General features: G+C 33.2%; 1 long non-coding RNA gene across 1 annotated transcript; it reads left to right on the plus strand.

Moving 5' to 3' along the window:
• The first annotated feature begins 816 nt into the window (after window positions 1–816).
• On the plus strand, window positions 817–11,383 carry LOC143240050 (uncharacterized). Its single transcript, XR_013021539.1, has 2 exons — window positions 817–1,152; window positions 10,813–11,383. It is a non-coding gene; the product is annotated as an uncharacterized LOC143240050 (long non-coding RNA).
• The last annotated feature ends 9,982 nt before the right edge of the window (window positions 11,384–21,365 follow it).

The following is a 21,365-nucleotide window of genomic DNA, read 5'->3' on the forward strand; positions in this document are numbered from 1 at the left end:
CATTTTAAACTATAGCATTTCTATGAAATTAGTTAGACCTCTCCTCACCAAGTGACTCAGTTGTTTGAAGGCTTATAATGTCAAGAAACGAGTTTTGTTATCTGCGGTGTAGCCTTGCTTTTAATAACAAATAAACAATAGTAAGAGCTACATCAACACTGTCAGACTTAAAGTACAGTATAACTAGGCTTCACTAACAAGAAAACAATAACTTTGAAAGTAAAACGAATGGTTTTCATGTTTTCTTTTGTCTTAGAATATAAATGGTTGCAAATTTGTATTATGCAACTAATAAATGATGTAGACAAAAAGAAAAAGAGCGCTTTAAGTAAAAATATATATTTTGTTTTTGAATCGGCTCTCTGCCAGTTCTAACACTTTATGATCGTACATATTTACGAACAATAGTAAATATAACAGTTAGAACAGTAAGGTTTAATCTTACTTACATTAATTAAACTAATGTTAAAAAAGGGTTGATTTATTTTCTTTAAAATGTTCATCACGAATTTTGTAAATGAGTTAGAACCATCCATAATTGGTAGTGTATATTTATTTTTAGTGTTCTAAAAGTCTCTAAACTGCTTAATTTAGACATTGCCTAAGCAACATCGCGGGGTTCCAACAACGTTTAAAAACAGAACTTTTCACCGGGAGTTTTTAGTGTAAAAACCATACCACCACCAATGGATCACCACAAGATCTCATGACTCCTTCCATGTGGAATGAACGTTTGGAGTTCCATGTATCCATGGAAATCAACTTAGAAAAATGCAGTGACTCTTCAGAGAGAGAAGCAAAAAATAGCGTGTCAGATCTTGTTAGAAAACCATAGTGGAGAGTGAAACATAAAACAAAATGCTGTTAGCTCCTCCTGTGGACAGTCAACTGTCTTCATAGCTACTGATAGTTCATATATCACAGAGAATGATAGAACTGGCTAGACATTCATAATCCTGTGGAGCAACAATATTCTTCAGTATATTAGTGATTGGCTCGTAGTCCTTACTGCGTAAAATTCAACGTTAGTCTCTATATGGATGACAGAAAGCAAACTAACTGGATATGTGTGTCAAGCCAAGCAGCGATGTTGATTTTCCCTACACTAGTAGATAGAATACCAACCATGCAATTTCTTCATCGATATTCAAGGTAAGACTGAAACTGCTTACAAAATATCTTATAGTGTTCATAGGAAAAGCAAAATATGAGGTTGCATCAGTAGACAGAATTTTTCATACCTCCTGTAAGACGGTCATCTTCACGTGAGGGTGTAGTGGCATCTGGTGCAATTCCTGGAATTGTCACCTAATGTTCACCAGAACACCATATGTATATATATATATATATACAAAAGCTGTGTCACATTTCTCTGTTATTTAACATTACTGAACAAAACTGCGTTATCAGAAAAACAAGCTGTTTCACTTTTCTTTGATGTTTTAGAAGATACCGTTCTGCTATCTAAACTTAAATGTCTCGCCATTAACTGAATGAGAAGATATTGTAATTGCGCTTCGTTCAGACTCATAACGATTTACTTACTCTTATCACAATTTAGTCTTATGCATATATATAAGCACCATCTTAATAGGCCTTGATTATGAATGGAATTTTGTTATTATTTAGGCCAGATGGTAGGGTGCTCTTTCTACACCTGCGTGTGTTAACATTATAACACTAAAAGTTAACATTTGGTTCAAAATTAGTATAAAGGCTGAATGTCCCCGAATAAAAGGTTTATTAACTTTTGGTAAATTTAGCTCGAGAGTTAAAACCATAATGAAGGTCAGCAACTTTTATTTTAATAGCACTATACCGTGGAGAAATTAACTTACGAAAGGGTTCTTAGAAATTACATTTCTGAGGGCGAAGAAATGTTTGATGTAAATTTTAGTTTGATTACTATGAGAGTCGAAAACATTTTGGAACGGAGGCTGCACTCTAAGTACTTTTCTATGTTATGTTTAGATATACTGATTTGAAATACTATCGTTACAGTCTGTCTTATGTTGTAAATTAGAATAAGCACTTGGAAGAGGATAAACACAGCGAGACTGACAATTTGCATTAAACTAGCGAGATAAATTGATTCATTCTCATGCATATATACATGTACAGTTTATACTGTGTTTAGTGAAATCTCCTTCGCATCCTTCAAATTGTTTTATGTAAGTGTTTTTTATCAGAATATGATGAATTGTTTTCATACATTATTTTACACGTGTGCACAAAATATATACAAAAAAATTCGAACCCGGTGAATGGAAAATAAAAATAAAATTTTTCCTAAAATGTTTAAATAACGCAGCACTAAAAATAATCCACATTTATATATTAGTATTGTATTAAAGTTTGAATTATTTGTTACTTACGTCTGCACGTGTTAATGTCACCATTTCATGTACAACTGGGTTTTAAAGAAATCTTACAGAAATACACAATGAATACTATACTCTAGTATTTTGCAAGATCAAAGAGTAGTGTGTGTAAGTTATTTGTTACAACACTGAAGAACAGAAGCGTTCAAAGACAGATCTCAGTGATTTGTAAAAAAAGTTGTGTAAAACGGGACAAATTAAGAATCTGATCTTAATTCATGAGAAGTATTGTATTGGGCAAAGTGTCTGCATAATTTATAAAAATAAGATAATTATTATTATGATAGGATACAAATATACTTCGTGTTGCCAAGCTGAGAAATGTGTGTTATATTAAACACCCTCATATGTAATTCGTATAATGATTCATCAGAAAAGCAAACAATTTTACCAGACATCCCTAGAAAAATGTGTAATTCAACATTTCACCTATCACAACAAAGCCTTAACAAACATATAATGACAAAGTATAAAATTATTGTAAATAGCTTATGTAATCTTATTTCAGATCATATTAAACATTCATGACTGGATTGATCCTCCTCGTACTTTAATAACCATCGAAAGGCGACGTGACATGCTGTCTTATCTACTGTGATATTGCTCCAGTTTATGACTAAAAGTGCTGCAACTCAGCTGCAGTACCTGATTTAGTGTTGTGGTTAGCAATTTTTTGGCTCAGTTCTGCCGAATAGTTTTCAGTGAGTATACAATCTGGAGACTTTGCTGGCCACGGTAATTTTGTAACTTTCTCATGGATGATATAATTCTCTACAATACGCACACTGTATACGGTGGCATTGTCATCCTGGAATACAAAGTTATTGCCAAACCTTGCTCTAACATATGGCAGAGCTATTGTTTCCGTGTAATTTCCGTGTGATGCCTGTGGGAGACACTACTAACGTTTTCCCGGAGGATGTAAAGAGCAACATTTCTATCATGATGAATAGCTGCTCAAACTTTTACTGCACCACCTCCTGTGTGTTAGATGTGGGAAAGACAGTCTTTCTTCATCTGTTCTCCAGGCAAACGACTAACACGAATCCTACCATCAAATTTAATAAACAGAAAACAGTACTTACCAGTGTCCTTCCTAACTGTATGTTAGTACGTTCTCTTGCCCTAGCTGCATGGCAGTGGTGGTGAGTTCTACTTAATATCAATTAACAGATAGATCTTCTTGTAAAATAACCTTGTTTGGCCAATCTCCTTTTCACTATTATTCTTGATACTCTGGAATTAATATGTTCCTTTTACTCCTGTTGTAAGGTATTGCGAGACTTAACCTAATAAAAACATGATTATTTCGACCAGTAATTTTTCGGCATATACCAGTAATCCAGTGGCGTTTCAGGAGTCTGTATACAGTTCATTTGATCAGTGTACATTTGCTTCATACCGTTTCTAGACAATCGAATATTGACGACCTACAACTTCTGGCACGTGACGAGGCAATGACTCTAAACCACTTATAGAGAAATTGTTTCAATAAAATGTTGATTTGTTTCGAACAGCCCCCCGCTAGTACAGCGGTATGTCTCCGGATTTACAACGCTAAAATCAGGGGCTCGATTCCCCTCGGTGGGCTGAGCAGATAACCAGATGTGGCTTTGCTATAAGAAAAATACAAACAAACACACAGTTTCGAAAATGATTACACCTATATATATATATAAATATTATATAACACAGTTTTGTATGTGTGTCTTGATGAATTGGTACTCAAAACAACTTATACAGACCAGAATAACAACTTCTGTACAATATATCTCGAACTTAGCGATAGTTGCCCCATCTTTCACATCACTCATCCCAAAATTCTTTGATGACGGAAATCTTCTGGGAGAAGACAAACCCATTGTTTTCCCAGTTGTCTCTAAAGAGTTCTACCCAGTATAATACAAGATTTCTTTAAAATACGTTAGAAATTATTTCATAACAGACCACACGCTTACTTCACTGAAATATGGCATATTATATCTAAAACGAAATAAACTGCATTGCTCTCTAAGGCTATTAGACACAATAGTAATCTCTATAAACCGATGACTAAAGTGCTTTGGGCTCTCGACTCGTAATCTGAGGATCGCGGGTTTGAATTCCCATAATACGGAACATGTTCGTGCTTTCAGCCGTGAGAGAGTTATAATGTGCGATCAATCCCACTATTCGCTGGTAAAAGGGTAATCCAATAATTGGCAGTGGATAGTAATAACTAGCCACCTTCAACCTAGTCTTACACTCCTAAATTAGGGACGGCTAGCGCAGATAGCCCTTGTGTAGCTTTGAGTAAAATTCAAAACAAACAAACAATTATTAGATATTATTAAAAGTATAAGATACTCAAATATATTTACAACAAAAACTATTTAACAATGAATCTATTGATTTTCACCACCTTCAGTAGAACCAACACCTTCACTGTTGAAAACACCGATCGTCCGCCAAACTCTCTGAGATAGTTGTGTATGCACGTATATATGTGTATATTAATTTTTATATCATTACAAAATCGTTTTGCTATAAGCGGAACGAAGGGAAATTGCTTAATTTCCGATCAATTTGAATATTAAATCTCAAATCCTTGTTAAAAGAAAGACGAAAAACATTGTATGTAATAAGAAGATAGACCTAGAACAATGTTTTAAAAATAAAATTTCAAAGCAATTTGGAAAGTTCAACAGCTACAAATACTGCAGTATGAGAATGCACTGTTGATTCAGAGTGCAATAAAAATAAACGATAAAAGCCTAAAGAATTAAAACAGTAACGTAAAACTAATATGTAAAAAATTAGATAAGTAATAGGACAGACATCCGCCATGTTTTATTTTTATGCTGTAAAATTTTATTTTATGAAGGAAGTATTATAGGTTGAAATAATTTCACTATCGTCTGCTATAGGCTCAAAAACATCAGCCTCATTTACAAGTCATGTTGAATGATATACAATTTATTAACGAGCTACAGAAATAACAAAAATCACTAAGAGGCCCGTTTTCAAGTAAAAGCTACCTTTTAAAGAAACGGCATGAAAGTGTAGTTTATCACCTCTATGAACGTTGGAAATGGTAAAGACGTGCTTTTATATAAGTCAATTTCTAGCTGATATCGGCTAAGGTTCACAATTTCGGCATCTACCTGTCTATTGCAAGAGTAGCTCACCGATCAATGAAAACGAGTAGATAAGCTACGTCATAACAACATCACAATTTAAGGATTCTCCTGAAACGTATGAACTCGTGATGAATTAGCTACAATTGGTTACTAAGTTAGAGCTGATTAGGATGTGCCAGCAAATGTTTGTATCCCAGGGATACAGTGATGGACACAATAGATAGCCCAATGTGGCTTTATTATAAGAAAACATACATACCTAGCATGTATTTATTAATATAATATTGCTGTTTCATAAAATGTAACATACAAAAGTGGTACTATGTAATAAAGTGGGAATTTTAGGATTAAATACAGTCATTTTTCCTAAAATCATTATGTTGATACTAGAATAACATCTAACGACGCTGAGATGTTTTACTGAAGACGACAGATAATCATCCCGACGAGGCTGTTGTTCTTTGATTTTATCAAATAAGAAAATGTATCAGTTTTTGATAAAAATATGTTTAACCTTAGATGGAACTTCCATGCTATCTGTCTAGCTTACTTAGCTAGTGTGCATTGGTGTCCAAAAGCTAATGAACAGACTATTTGTTAAACATTAATGACTTGTTCCTTAACTTTCGGACAACAGTGTGTTTACGTGCTATAAAATAGCACTGATTGGTTATGTAAATCTCTGAAAACTGACGTAAATTATGCATCATGGGATACTCGTCTAATTTACCTCTTAAAGTTGTCAAATAGTATAATTTCCTTGCGGGTTAACCCAGTCTTTACCAACAGAAGCGGTAAATTGCCAGTTGGGGAAATGCTTACAATATCCTGCTGCTTGTCTTCACTGAGAAATCGAAACATTTAGTTTTGCACGTGTATTGCAATCTGAATTTTAGCATGCACGCAACTTTTGAAAACGAATCAATAAAATCCAAAATAATTTTCGAACATATAACTCAAAGTTAATTAAATGAAACCTATGCCTTCATTAAATTTGCACATTTGTCAAGTCAAAATAAACGAAGACTGCAGGTTGTACTATACCAGACAGTGTGTCGAGCTTTATATAGTAACCGTGTTGTAGGAAAAAATGAACAGATACTTGTTACTAAGTAACAAAAAAATTGTCCGATATTTGTATGTTAGTGAAAAATGTCTAACATGTTTTTGCAGCTTACTTAAAGCTATACAGTACAAGTTGTGCTCTTCTATAGCAGTATTTGTTTTTTATAGTAACGAGACAAGATTCTTTGATTGGTTAACTTTACTTAGAAATAGTATTCATGTAAAATCATCTTATAAACATCACATGTCAAGGAAATGAGTAATATCCTGATGTAATAGTACGGAGAAATACGTAAGAAGAATTCCGTTACGTAGGGAAAGGAAATGTGAGTCAAACATTCAGCTGATATCTAGCTCATTCATGTTTGATATGAGTATCGTGATAGACTTCTAACTAACTGTATCGTAGTTTATAATAATTTTCTTTTAAGGCTTATATAATTGCGGACAACCTGAATTATTTTAATCTAGGTGAACCACCAGATACCATACTGCCGGTTTTGTTTGGTTTTTTAGTAAATAAGCAGCCCTTTCTGGGATCATCAAATGTTCGTTGACAATACATTAAGAATCGTTCTCTTATAGTAATAAGTGGATCGAGTGATAATTAATTAATCAAAAGGTCCAATATTCAAAGTTCTGTATGTCATTCAATACGCTTTACAATTTCAGATGATCTAGGGCTTTATGAGTAAAATAATCAACTCACTATTAGCTTGATAATAGTCACCTTGGCATCAGATGCTCCTCATTTTTCTGCTTACCTTTTGGTCAGCAGTTCCAAACTTTGGGAGTTCTGATTTGTTCCTTAATCATGTTTTGTATGAGATGCAGTTTAACTGGAAGAAATCAAATATTAGTTGAATAAATGTTAACTATATACCAACACAACCCTGTTTTATTTACCATTTCGAGCAACGTCGTTTTTAAATATTGCGTAACTGTCTTTTGAGCATCTCTTATTACAAATCCCTTTTTACCAAATCTTAGTGCAGTTGAACAAATGTAATTTAGTAAACACCTGTTAGTTTAACAGTATATTAAGCGTCAGACAATAACATTAAAGGGACCCTTAAACTGAGTATCTTTAAACGATTACGATATAACTGACGAAGTTCCTTACAACCACACTGTGTTAGGGTTAACGTGCTGTATTTCTGCTTGCTCATGTCATACACACAAGACAAAACATTAAATAAAATAGTAACGTACAAGGTAATGCAATTAGATCAAGCAAACCGAAAATGTTATTTTAAGTTACGAATCTGTTGTTTCATTATCGTTGAATGTGTGTGTTTTTTCTTATAGCAAAGCCACATTGGGCTATCTTCTGAGTACACTGAGGGAATCGAACCTCTGATTTTAGTATTGTAAATGCGTAAACTTATCGCTGTACCAGCGGAGGACTCATTATCATTGAAGTTGACCAATATATCCTATTTAATGCGTCATTAACTAATTAGTTTTTACATTTCTTGTAAGCGTAGTATAACCTTTCTTTTCTAATTAGAAAAAAAGAAATAATTTGATAATATTTTATTTGATAACTTTTTATCTTATAGTTAAGCATATAATTATATGGTTTTATATATTATGTGACGTTTATAGCTAATTTAAAGGTGAGGAATTTTCAAAGTGATCTCCTATGTTACGTTAACTTTGTTAAATGTAAATCTAACAAATAAAACGTATTAGTTTCTTATTTGTCCGGACTTACAACGCTAAAATCAGGGTTCGATTCCCCTCGGTGGGCTGAGCAGATAGCCTTTGTGGCTTTGCTAAAAAGAAAAACACACAAACACACTTCTTCTTTTGTCAGCAGCAGTGAAATACGTTTTTATTTTTATCATGCGAAGTCTCTCATGTATCCGAAAGGGAGGTAAACAAAGAAAGAGACAGTGACAAAATTCTATACAGGGAAGAATATCTAGTATTCCAATTGATATCGTAACATTCAGTTAAGTCTAGGTGAGATTTTACAGCTCCCTGTAAAACGCCTGAGAAAATAAGAGATAAGCCATTTCTTCTGTAAGCTCATATTCTACTTTGACAATGTACCATATATAGAAGCGCCGTCAAGTGACACATAGTTTTAGTACTGAATAGAATAAAAATGATGGCTTCACTTTCTGTTTTTGTTTTTAAAATGTTATCTTCAACCTGAAAATTCATGTTGCTCGATATTGAGATTATTAAATCAAGTTTTAAATCTAAACTATAAACCACTTTCAACGCAGATAAAAAGACAAAATTATTTTCATAACAACGTATAAAAAAATCTATAACTACTTCACGTGCCAGGCATAGAACGGCATTTTTCGTTACATAAATTAAATGCATATATATATATATATATGACATTTATTGTTGTTTTTTGTTTGTTATTAAGCACAAAGCAAAATTACACAATGGGCTATTTGTGATGTGCCCATCACTGGTATCGAAACCAGATTTTTAGCGTCACAAATCTAGAGATTACCGTTGAGCCATAGAGAGCTATGACCTTTCTAGCACAGTGCTAAAAGTGAGAAACTTAAAGTCTATTCTTAGAGTTTAGAGGTATTTTTATTTTCCACTTTAATGTGATTGTTTTATTTTCTAGAATGGACTGAACATAAAAAAGTTCCAATTGAAAGCTGCGTTGCGCCTATCATTCTAACAATAAGATAACATCCACGCATGAAAACTGATTATGAGCTTTACTAACCACTGACCATTTCAGTCAATTGACTTGTATTTTCTGACCGTTAACGATCTCTTTCCTGGTTTGGTTGCCTAGCAGATAGTAAAAAAAAAGAACTACATTTATTTCCTAAAGAGTTGATACAAATCGGTAATGATCTGTTTAACATCATTACCGAACATTAAACTCCTTAAATATAAAAAGGTTTACTGACTATGAATCCAGCTAAAGTAAGTTATTTGTCGGTGTTTAGCATCGTCTGAAATATGTCTTCTTCTTCTTTTTAATTACACTCGATTTTTGTCACTAGAGACATTTCAGCAGGCAATTGTCTGATGAGGCTAGTTTTATGGTTTCCTTGTGATCTGTCAAAAATGTTCACAGACTTCATTTCAAAAATGGAGACGGTAGTAAAAATCACCTAGACAGTTATTGTACTTGTAAGTTCGTGTTTTTTTGTAACAGAAAAAGAGGTACGTAAGACACAGTCGACGACAGAGTGCATAAAGTATATCTTGTATTTTACAAGTACACTCTATACAGCACAATAAATTCTAGTTAAAATCAGTATCATTACTCACTGAACAATTATCTCGATAATACAATCCCGAAGTACAATACTTTACTTCTTAATGCGTTAGCTCATATAATATTTATTTCTTATTGTGTTAACTTATATAATACTTTATTTCTTTATGTGTTATGTTTCATAATACTTTACTTTTTAATGTGCTAGCTTATTCAAATAATGCTAGTATGGTTTGTATGCTATAATTAATAATAACACTTATACAATGGTATTGAATAACTCTCAGTTATTCTATCTAGAGAGAATGTTAGTAAGGATCTGCGTTTTCTTGTTTATATATTATTATTATTACATTGTTTAGAAGTGTATGTAAGCTTTTATATTTAGACTGTTTAATTGTTGTCTTAAACGGATGGAAAATGTCATATAAGTGATATAAAACCATTTCTGCAGAATTTTTCGAAGTACGTATAGTTTTATAAAATTTGAAACTATATAACTTGTGTAGAATAATTATATTCATTTAGTTAGTTAGTTAGTTATCACCATTAGATTCCATCAAGGAACATATGGCCGCAATCGCTTGCGGATTCTTCAACAGGTATTTAAGTGAGTAGGTTGTTAGCCCACTGCACCGAGCCGTCCCAAATTTAGTAGTGTAAGACGAGAGGGAAGGCAGCTAGTCATCACCACCCACCGCCAACTCTTGGGCTACTCTTTTACCAACGAATAGTGGGATTGATCGTAACATTATAACGCCCCCACGGCTGGGAGGGCGAGTATGCTTGGCGCAACAGGGATGCGAACCCGCCACCCTCGGATTACGAGTCGCACGCCTCACGCGCTTGGCCATGCCTGGCCATAATGATGTTATACAATTATATTTTCATAAAATATATCTTTAGAAAAACGCCTGCATAAGCAGATCGTATCTATAGGAGGTGTTGCTGGGTGTGTACTGAGAATGTCGTTTAATATTAAAGTGTAGATTTAAAATTCAACACTTTTTATATCTTTTGTATTATCTTTTTTCAGAATTACTGGGCGTGGCATAGCTTTTATATATGAACGTGCTGGGCTGATCAGAAGTTTAAGGACTAAATACACAATGCTGGTGAACACGTTCCACACTTTAAGCCGTGTGTGAGTTGTTCAGTTCGAGGAACTATACAAAGTCTGTGTGGTGGCGGCTGATGCTGACTGACTGCCCTCTATCAGATCGGCACTTCAATTTAAAGACGACTGTATTTGGACGTTAGGGGCTCTGATACTGCACTTTAACCGACATAAGCTTAAGGTACCATTTAACTTGAAAATACCAATATGAATGTTCATCAGTAGGCAGATATGTGTATAATTGTATGAGATATATATATATAGTGATGTGTATGAATGTTCACCAGTAGGTAGATATGTACGTAAATGTATAAGATATATATAATATATATAGTGATGTGTGTTTTTTAGATCTTAATTTATGTAGTGTAGTACAAAGCTAATTTTTGATTTCAATTTCTGAAGAAACTGCAGTCTCTCTCTCTATATATATATATATACACACACACACATATGGGTTTGCTAAAGAAATTAGTCAATGTGGTTTCTAGAAAACTTTGCGGTGTTTAATCTAGTGAAACATGTAAGTACAAGAAAACCTTCTATAATGGCCTGGACACTTGCTCACTCCAAGGTAGTTTCTTAACGTAAATTAAACTAACAGTCGTCCAGAACTTAGAGTTTATCAGCATCTTAATTTTTGCACACACACATACAAACCGTAGAGAATTCAAGTTAAATTCAATTACATTAAATCTCGTGGGTGTTTGATGCAATATAGACTAAACAACACCATTTTAAGTCTCCGCTGGTACAGCGGAAAGTGTACGGACTCAGCAGATAGCCTAGTGTGGCTTTGCTATATGAAAACACACATACACATCACTTCAAAACAGTAGACCAGCAATATTATCCCTGCATATTTTAAATATAGCTATATATATGTATAAAATTAGATACTTAAAGTGAAATTAGTAATTTATTGTTTTTGTTATGAATATTAAACGTATATTTTATTCATATATGAAATTATTCATTGATCAGTTTGTCTTGGTAAAGTTGACAATGCTGATAACATACCAAAGCAAACTCTACAGGGTAGAATACATTATATTAAAAGGATTTTAAATATGTAAATAAGAAAGTCTCGTCTGAAACACAGCAGGTATAAAGCCACATAGTGTAAGAACGTATCGCTTTTGGGAATGGTATGCAGTAGTCATTTGCATTTATCTCATAAAGACGCATTTAGATCGAGAATGTAGATTGTTCAAGGAAAAAATATCGTTTGTACGCAGCAGTATTGGAAAACAGAATTATATGAATTAATTTGAAAGGCCAGGATCCGTCAGAAAGAGACTTGCAACAAGCCATAGCTCAGACTTGATAGACAAAACGCAATATCTTGTAATGCCTAAGAACCCCTGAACACAAAGGTCAGTGACAAAAACTATCCACGTAACCAAAGCAACAGCACCAAACATAATCAAGAAGGATCCTAGTGTGAAAACGAGAAAAATTGGGCATAGGATCACCACGATAAGGCTTAAAGTCATTTCTTTCCTTCAACTGTCGCATACACCTCGTGCACCTTGAGAATTACACGGGTATTTATGTTGTTCCATACGAAGTTGCCGGAGACAAAGCCTTTTGATATATTTGCTATTGTACTGTAGAAATTGGTGCTGAGAAACTGTCCTTATCGTACACCAGATGTACTACAGAAAACAGCAAGGAAGAGTGGTGCGTTTTGAACATAATAACCTTAGGAAAGAGCTATTCGCAATGAAAACTTCGTTATAGGTCTGTTGTCAAGATGCGCATTCGTTACAAAGAACATCCTACATACGGTAAAGCTCCAAAATAGTTTTTACTATTCATCCCAGTGTAATATCAGGATCGAGCAAGCTATATAAGGTAAGAGAACCTTTTCATTATAATAAATATTATTAAAGTATTGGTACGTTTTTAGAATGCAATAACTAGTTTGTTTTTGATACTTTCTGTTTCATATTTCCAATCTGATGGCCTTTGTTTAGATTTTTTACAAATTATTTTTTCTCTATTTGAAAAGCTAAAATCGATAGCTACTCTAAAGGCACTGTGTTGTCTTTATATCTGAAAACAGAACAATGAAACGTATATAAAAATAAAAACTGCACAGAAGGTCTAGGACAAAGTTCAAAAAGGAAAAAATAACGTTATATAGAATGGTAATATAGTCTATATAGTTATATAGAATGGTAATATAGTCTAATAAAAAATCATTTTGCGACTACATTTCTTCAAGTGATGTTTGTTAAAGTCATATACACAGAACGCATTCGAATATCAACATAAACTTTGTAGTTCTATTTGTCTGTCTAGGTAGCTATTCAATTTAGCTCACCAACAACTGTGCTGCTCCTGTTAAATTCAATAGTGAGAATAGAGCGTAACTCGTATAACGTATAACGCGTTGAACGGCGTTTCGTTTGCAGTTAGTAACACAGTGCGTGACGCGTAATTTCAGATACGAAGCATCACCTGCTAATTACTGAATTTCATTCAGCCAACATTCTTTCTTGTTTCCTTCAAAATCGTTTAGCATCAATTGAAAGTTAAAACTCACATTAACAGTGATTACGTGAAATTATTGTACAATGTACGAACGAAGTTCGAAACAACGTTGTAATTTAACCTTTTGTTTTTATATTACTCTTTCTGTGATGTAATGTAAAAATAGAAACAAATATTTCATTACGAGTTCGGATACGAAAAGTCGTAAAATCTAATAAATCCTGATGAATGAAAACATTGTATAACATATATATATCGTTACTACTACGAGAAAGTTGGTAAACAGATAGTTAGACATAAAAAATGAAATAGGAGTAATTCATGAGACAGACCCATTGTTTCAGAAATGAATGAGAACGAAGAAACATAGGCAACAAACACCGTTTGATGTTTGCCTGTTCTGGTTTATATATAACATTTTATTATATAGACGTTACGGTACAGCGTAATATACTCAAGAAAAAGCACAAGTTTAATCATAGCAGATTAAGAACCACATTCTCATTCATGGAAGAGATAAATGGGTTTTGTTGTTGCTAAATAACAACAGGATTTTAACTGTAAATTATTTACTACGATAGTTTTCAGAAAATAATGTGTCGTTATTACAAAATATTCTAACTGATATACTGCTGGTGAACTGGTAGAAAGATGAAGTTTCATTCTTTAAAGATGATTTGAAAGTGTTTTTTTTTTTTCTGGCGGTGAGAGGAACAACTTTAACTTTGTTGTTCAGAAGAGTTACTTCACTTGACTGAAAAGCTACTATCTTTTTACAGTTGTATAAGTTCTTCATCAGTTATACAAAAACCATTTTTTTTTGCAGGAAGAAAGCAATAAAACGGTAGTTTAGTAAACTATTTGAAATGTCATGATATTTATTGACATAGACTTTTATCATTCAAGTGAAAGGACATTTACCAAGTAAGGTGAATAGTATTCTACCTTTCCATTAATTGGGTTTAAACCAAAATATAAAAAATAAAAACATAGTATATGAAAACTTACTTTTGTATACATTAATTGAAATTATTTCATGTTGTTTAGAAATCTTCTTCAACTACAGATTACAAGTTTTATAGTCTTAAATGGTCAATTAGTGTGACTGTTAGGAACGAATAAACAACTGGCGATATTCGTACAAATTAAAGTTAATTGAATTTATATTTGTCAGAAGTCATTCAGTGACAAGCAAGAATTTAAAACTCCTTTGTAATACCTACAGGTAACTTACACTAAAAGAGTAAACTTGTTTTGGAAGCATATTGTTAACTTTGTATTGAAATAAAATTCCAATAAAATATTTTCGCATGTTGAGTTTTAATTAAAAACAAAAAAGCAGAAAATTGGTATTTCGCAAGGTCTTCAGGTAATTTGTTTTTTGCTTCTATACGAATATAACACATGTTCTATTTCTTGGATATATTTTTTTGTTCATTGAATTCCCAGAAAAAATCTGATTATGTAATAAAATTCTTGAAGTGAAGCTGGAGTGAAGATTTAATAACCAAAATAATTAATAAATGCCTTTGATGAAACTCAATCTGCAATGAACAGAAATCATTGGATAGAACATTGTAATATGAAAAAAAGCATTTGCGAGTGAAGGGCAGTGCAAAGTAGCGAAGTCCGTATATCCATCTGCTATAGTTTGCTTTGAAGAATTGCAAAATTAAGTCTTCATTTCTTAACTTCCTCTAAAAAGTATAACTGAGTTTAACTTACACGTCTTTAACATTATATTTAGTACTCTAAATCAATAGAAAAAAATTGAAAAATAATTATTTATTGATATAACATTTTTCTCTAAGTTCGTAGGATCTGAGCCGCTTCTAAACTACTATCATAAATAAAATCCACAACAGGCTTTCACCTTCATACTTTCGTTACTATACAAGTTTATCTTAGCAACTTATCTGTCTTAGTCAGCGACTGACAATTAAATTCATATGTCATAACCAATGCAGAATTTAACCACTCCATACACTATTGTAGACTGGAGTAACGTGGCAAAGTGTCAACCGTTTACATAACTTATAAAATAACTGTCTGTCCTAAGTATCTTCTTGATTTACAGTAATTTCTCCAGATGTCCCAGATCGTGGTATATTTTTCAGCTAACACGTGACAGAATGTAGTAATGTGTCAGCGAATAAGTAAAAAAGCATTATCTCATTTAGTCCCTGGGAGAAGACCAGTTATTATTGGGGCTATTATATGTAATGGAAAAGAGAAATTATTTACTGAAGGTTTACTTCTGAACAGTTTTATTTGCTATTGCTCAATATTTAGAAGAGAACGTGACCAGAAAACTTGTTTTTGGCCATAAGTAAGTGTATATAACAATATTTTTTGTGAAGTAAGAATTAGTTTTTGCCTGAACGTTTTTGTGAACCACTGCGTCTGAAATTGAGAGTTACATTGTAATACCTTATAATAATGGTACAGTACATCCTCATGCACTCGTATCATAGATTATATGTATTCATGCTATGTTTGCAATCTGCAATAGGTTTGCTTAACCTTGCTGCATGCCAAGTTGTACCTTAGCTAGATAGATCTGTATCTTACAGTGGGTTTTTCCCCAAAACGTCTGAAGCATCATTCTTGGAGGTAATATACTACTGAAATAATGACACACGCACTATGTGAGTTGATGCCACAGCTGCTGTTATGGCTCGTCCACATTCAGTACATTCAACAAATGGACGTGATTTTACCACTTGTTCAGACAATTCATCATCATCTCTATGCTGCAGGACCAACCACTGATGTACAACAAAATCATATCTTCAAAGCATTGAAATTCAGTGCATGGTTATACTTAAAGACCATAAACTATTTCAGTTTGTGGAAAATGTTATTTTCTCATAATTTTATTGAAAATATCATTAGTTTTAAAACTAAGTTATTAATTTTTATTATGGTACACAGATGTAAGAAACGCATAAAAAATTATACCAACGAAGTGAAATGGAAAAATCTGCGATGATAAATCATATAATCGGAGCACCAAAACTTAACCTTACTAACTCTGTGCTAATCAAGTGTACTGATTAACTAAATTAATAATAACAGTGTCCACAGTGGCAGAAGAAAATGGAGAATATTTTAAATCTCAATTTCTGAGACTGTTTGCTTTTGAAGAAAGAAACCACGTAGAGTGTAAAATAAAATGGAAACGAAAGTTTATTAAAATAAAAATAGTCAAAGCTGAAGAGTGCACGAAGACATGAAATAGCATTGTTCTCTGAATGGAGAGAATTCTCACGAGAAAATCTAAGGAAATATCTCTGAAAACCCAAATAAAGCTTGGAGAGTACAATAATTATACACAAGATAAAGTAGTGTAAGTTATCTCAGAAGGCGTTTGTTACTTGTGTGGTTTATCATTTCACTAGTAAAAATAGAGGAAATATATCGTCAGGGGTCAAAAAATCAAAGACATAATTAAAGTGCTACAGAAACTATAACCAAATATTTTGTTGTAATCTCGTCCATGTGAATATATTATTAATTCTGTTCCAAAACGTTATTCATATAGATCAGAACAAATAATTAACGCAATACTAGAGATAATTTAATTGGTGCATCTGTTAGGTGTCCTCATTGTTAGTGTGACCTTGCATAGCCAAGTGATTAAGGCAATCGACTCGCAATATGAGGCTCGCAGGTTCGAATTCTCATCACACCAAACATGCTCGCCCTTTCAGCATGGGGAGATTATGGTATGTTGGTTTATCCTAATATTCGTTGGTAAAAGAGTGGTCCAAAAGTTGACAGTGTGTGTGATGATAACTAGATCCTTTTCTCCTAGTCTTTCACTGCTATATTAAGAATGGCTGGTGCAGATAGCCCTCGTGTAACTTTACACGAAATTAAAAAAAACGAAAACAAATCATAAACAAACAAACAAACCGGAATATTATCACCCCTTGACTTTCTCCTTCAAATGATTCAGTGTTACAAATATTACTGGAAACCACGATCAATCCTCTTTCATCATGAAAACAAAACCTAAACTTTCTTTAAATGTCACCCTTTCTCATCGATAACTTCGTTCATTTTATTCAGAAGTTTCACTGCAAACTACTTAAGGGGTTATGGCTACCTTTAATTTTGATCTGAGGCTAATGGGAAAACAGATAGTCAAGTGAACCCACCACTAACAAATAGAGTATGCATCACTGTTTTAGCACAACCATGACCCTAAAATGTGAAAGACATTTTTGAAAGCAACATGTTATAAAGCAGAAATTCTTGGATTAAGAGCCCGAGAACACTTTATACACTAATCAGAAGTTATAATTTTCTTCTATGTACAAATAAAAGTGTATAAAGATACCCTTTTCCCTTATGTTTATTCAGCAATAAGATAGTCGTTATAATGTTATCTAGTCTTATTTTTTCTTTATAAGTTTATGTAGTCATACGATACCACCCTAAGTTTACGAAACCTAAGATAATTACCTCTTTGATGTGGAACGTTATGTGCAATATGTTAGACCACACTTTTCCTTGGTAATTCCAAAATAGTTAGCTCATTCATAACATAGTTCTGTAAATAGGTTATTTTTCAAATACAATAAACAGCAATAATATTTTCAACTGTTTCAAAGTAAAATATCTTGTCAATAATTAACTTTGTCAAACCTTAAGTGTTCTACTTTAATTTGGAAAATGTTCAACACTTTGAAAGGTTAGTAGTGTCTTAATTATTTTGCTGTATTTTATAAAGTTCAAATAACTTTCCAGAAGCGATTTTCTGAAACTAAAGAAAGCTAAAAGGTGTCTTGCATTCCTCATGCTTCTTGAGTAAAACTAAGAGCTGATTTGCTGTGAATGTACTTCAAACGCATAAAGGATTTATCTGATAATTTTAGGATTTAGAAGATAAAAAATTGAAAATTTTACAAATTTAAAATATAAATAAAATCTAATACATCTTATGCTCAAGAAAACTTTCTGAGAAGTGAAAGGCTCGAATTAAACCATGTAAAGTTTTATTTTTATAGCATCATAGATTTAGACTTTACCAGAAAAAAAGATTCAATTTACATGATATTTGTTGCAAAGTTTACAAATCATGTGTTGCACTAGAAGGTAAAATTTTTAAAACGAAACAACAAAACTTTTTAATCTTAGTTAACGAACAAATAGGCCAATAGAAACCATCAACAACCATTTCGACACAGATATAAAAAGAAAATAGTTCTGAACTATGCAGGAATGCAATAAAAATCGATGATCTTGTAATTAGGTAAATTACAACGAAACTGGATTACTGTAGATAAGTAAAATATGTGAAGAAGTTTAGAGGTAAAATGATGCAAATGAAAAAAAACGTTTGCCTTTCGTTTAATTGGTTTGTTTTTTGGAATTTCGCACAAAGCTACACGAGGGCTATCTGTGCTAGCCGTCCCTAATTTAGCAGTGTAAGACTAGAGGGAGGGCAGCTAGTCATCACCACCCACCGCCAACTCTTGGGCTACTCTTTTACCAACGAATTGTGATTGACCGTCACATTATACGCCCCCACGGCTGGGAGGGCGAGCATGTTTAGCGCGACTCGGACGCGAACCCGCGACCCGAGGATTACGAGTCGCACGCCTTACGCGCTTGGCCATGCCAGGCCTTCGTTTAATTGGAGTAGCGTGTAATTGCTAATATTAAACTATGCAAGTTTTATTAATGAAATGTCGTTTAGTTTTAATATATATTATCTGAGTATTTGTGTTTTCTTTTGTAGCAAAGCCACGTCGGGCTATCAATCGAGCCCACCGAGAGGAATCGAACCCCTAATTTTAGCGTTGTAAATCCGGAGACATACCTCTCTACTAGCATGGTGCTATATTTTTTGAAAAAATAAATTTTATGTAAAACTGAATGATTTTTTTACTTCATGTTAGCATATTTTCTAATGAAAGAGTGAATATTTGAATCTCTCGACCATAAGTTTTTGACGATGAAAGAAAATTTTCAAACTATCCCACATCCCCTTTAGTTACCGCAGTTGTAAAGATACAAGCAAGGAAAATATTCCATTAGTTTAAAATGAAGAATGTAACTGTAACAGTATTATTTAACTACTAGATTAATTTATGACGTGTTATACAGAAAAGATTCAAAATGTCACAAATAATTATTATAGTCGTTACTAAAGGCACATTAGAGGGTATACATATACTAACACTAACGTAAAACTGGGTTGTGTTAATTTATATTTATCACAGTTTATTTAGATTCAGTCCACTTCTTTAGGGATAATAATGATATATCAAGGTGGATTAAATTTGACTGTTTGGTGTTGCTCGATTGTATTTGCTAAAACAATATAAAATTATAATTGTAGTGCTGATGCAATATAGAATTATAATTGTATTCTTTAAAAGATTGTTTAGGCAGAATATTCATGATTAAACTTTCTAGAATGGACAGCAACTGTCTGTTGTGGAGACATAAGTGTAGAGGACGACGTTTCGAAAGTTATTGAAGACGAAAGGCAGTTGACGTCCATTCTACAAAGTTTCGATATAATTGTAGTTTTCTATGACCTACGAATGACTTTTATATCTAAATTATTGACATTTGACTAGATACTGAGGTCTGCTCACAAATTTGTGCCATAATTTTCCGAGTCTTTTTTTAGTTTCAGTGTTCTGGTTTACTAATAAAAATTTCTTTAGGACTAGAATATTTACCTGTTGGTTGTCAAGCACAAGGCTATGCAATAAGTTATATGTAATCTTCTCACTGCGGGTATATAAGCTCGAATTTTAGTCTTAAAAGCCTCAGATCTCCCGGGAAGAGGTTTAAGCAAGCCAAATAAATAATAATAATAACTTACAATGGAAATAATATGTAATTATTAAGAAGTGAAATTAGATTCTCACATCATAAAATAAATGTCTCACAGTGGATCAGAGATGCAATGCGCCCCGCTAGTACAGCGGTAAGTCTACGGATTTACAATGTTAAAATCAGGGGTTCGATTTCCCTCGGTGGGCTTAGCAGATACCTTGATGTGGCTTTGTTATATGAAAACACACCCAGAGACGTAATAATGGTAAAAAATTCGTGATTCGACTTCACAAGATAATGAATCTTTTTCTATGTTTATATTAATGTTTAATGGTAAATATGTTTTAGTTGCAACGTGTAAAAGTGAGAGTGAATGAATAATAGCAAAAAAATCAGTACTTTATTATTACATTAGTAAATTTTAATAGTAAAATACTGATTTCTTTGCGACCTGATAAACTGTAATATCATAATATATATATATTTTTTTTTTTATTACCAATTCAAAGTTTTATATATTTCTCCACTGTTCTGAGCTATTACTGAAACTTTGTGCATCCATTTAAGCTGAGCCTGGCATGGCTAGGTGGGTTAAGGCGTTCGACTCGTAATCTGAGGGACGCGGGTTCTAATCCCTGTTGCACCAGACATGCTCGCCCTTTCAGCAGTGGGGACACTATAAGTGAGGGTCAATCCCACTATTCGTTGGTAAATGAGTAGCCCAAGAGTTGGCGGTGGATGGTGATGACAAGCTGCCTTCCTTCTATTCTTACGCTGCTAAATTAGGGATGGCTAGCGCAGATAGCCCTCGTGTAGCTTTGCGCGAAATTCAAAAAACACACAAACAATCATTTAAGTTGAGTTACTTCATGAGCTGGTCAATGAGAAGTGTTAAGAACAAGATATGTAAATTGAAAGATGTTTGTCTCTCTTGCAACAATGAAATCTACGTCTTTCTTGGTCTCGTAAGTGAAATAAAAAATACTGAAACCGTATGAGAACAGAAAACAATTATGAAGTATTATGTTATGCTCGTCATTCACTGACTTTCAGGGTAATTAAATAAAGTAACTTTGTTTTGTACGCTATTCTTCTGATGTTTAACTCAGTTTTATTGAGCTCCCTTAAAGGTTATCACTATAATACGTCTTTCCTTAGGCTACTTGTTTATA

Source organism: Tachypleus tridentatus, chromosome 13 (assembly GCF_004210375.1).
Source record: "Tachypleus tridentatus isolate NWPU-2018 chromosome 13, ASM421037v1, whole genome shotgun sequence".
Taxonomy (NCBI): domain Eukaryota; kingdom Metazoa; phylum Arthropoda; class Merostomata; order Xiphosura; family Limulidae; genus Tachypleus; species Tachypleus tridentatus.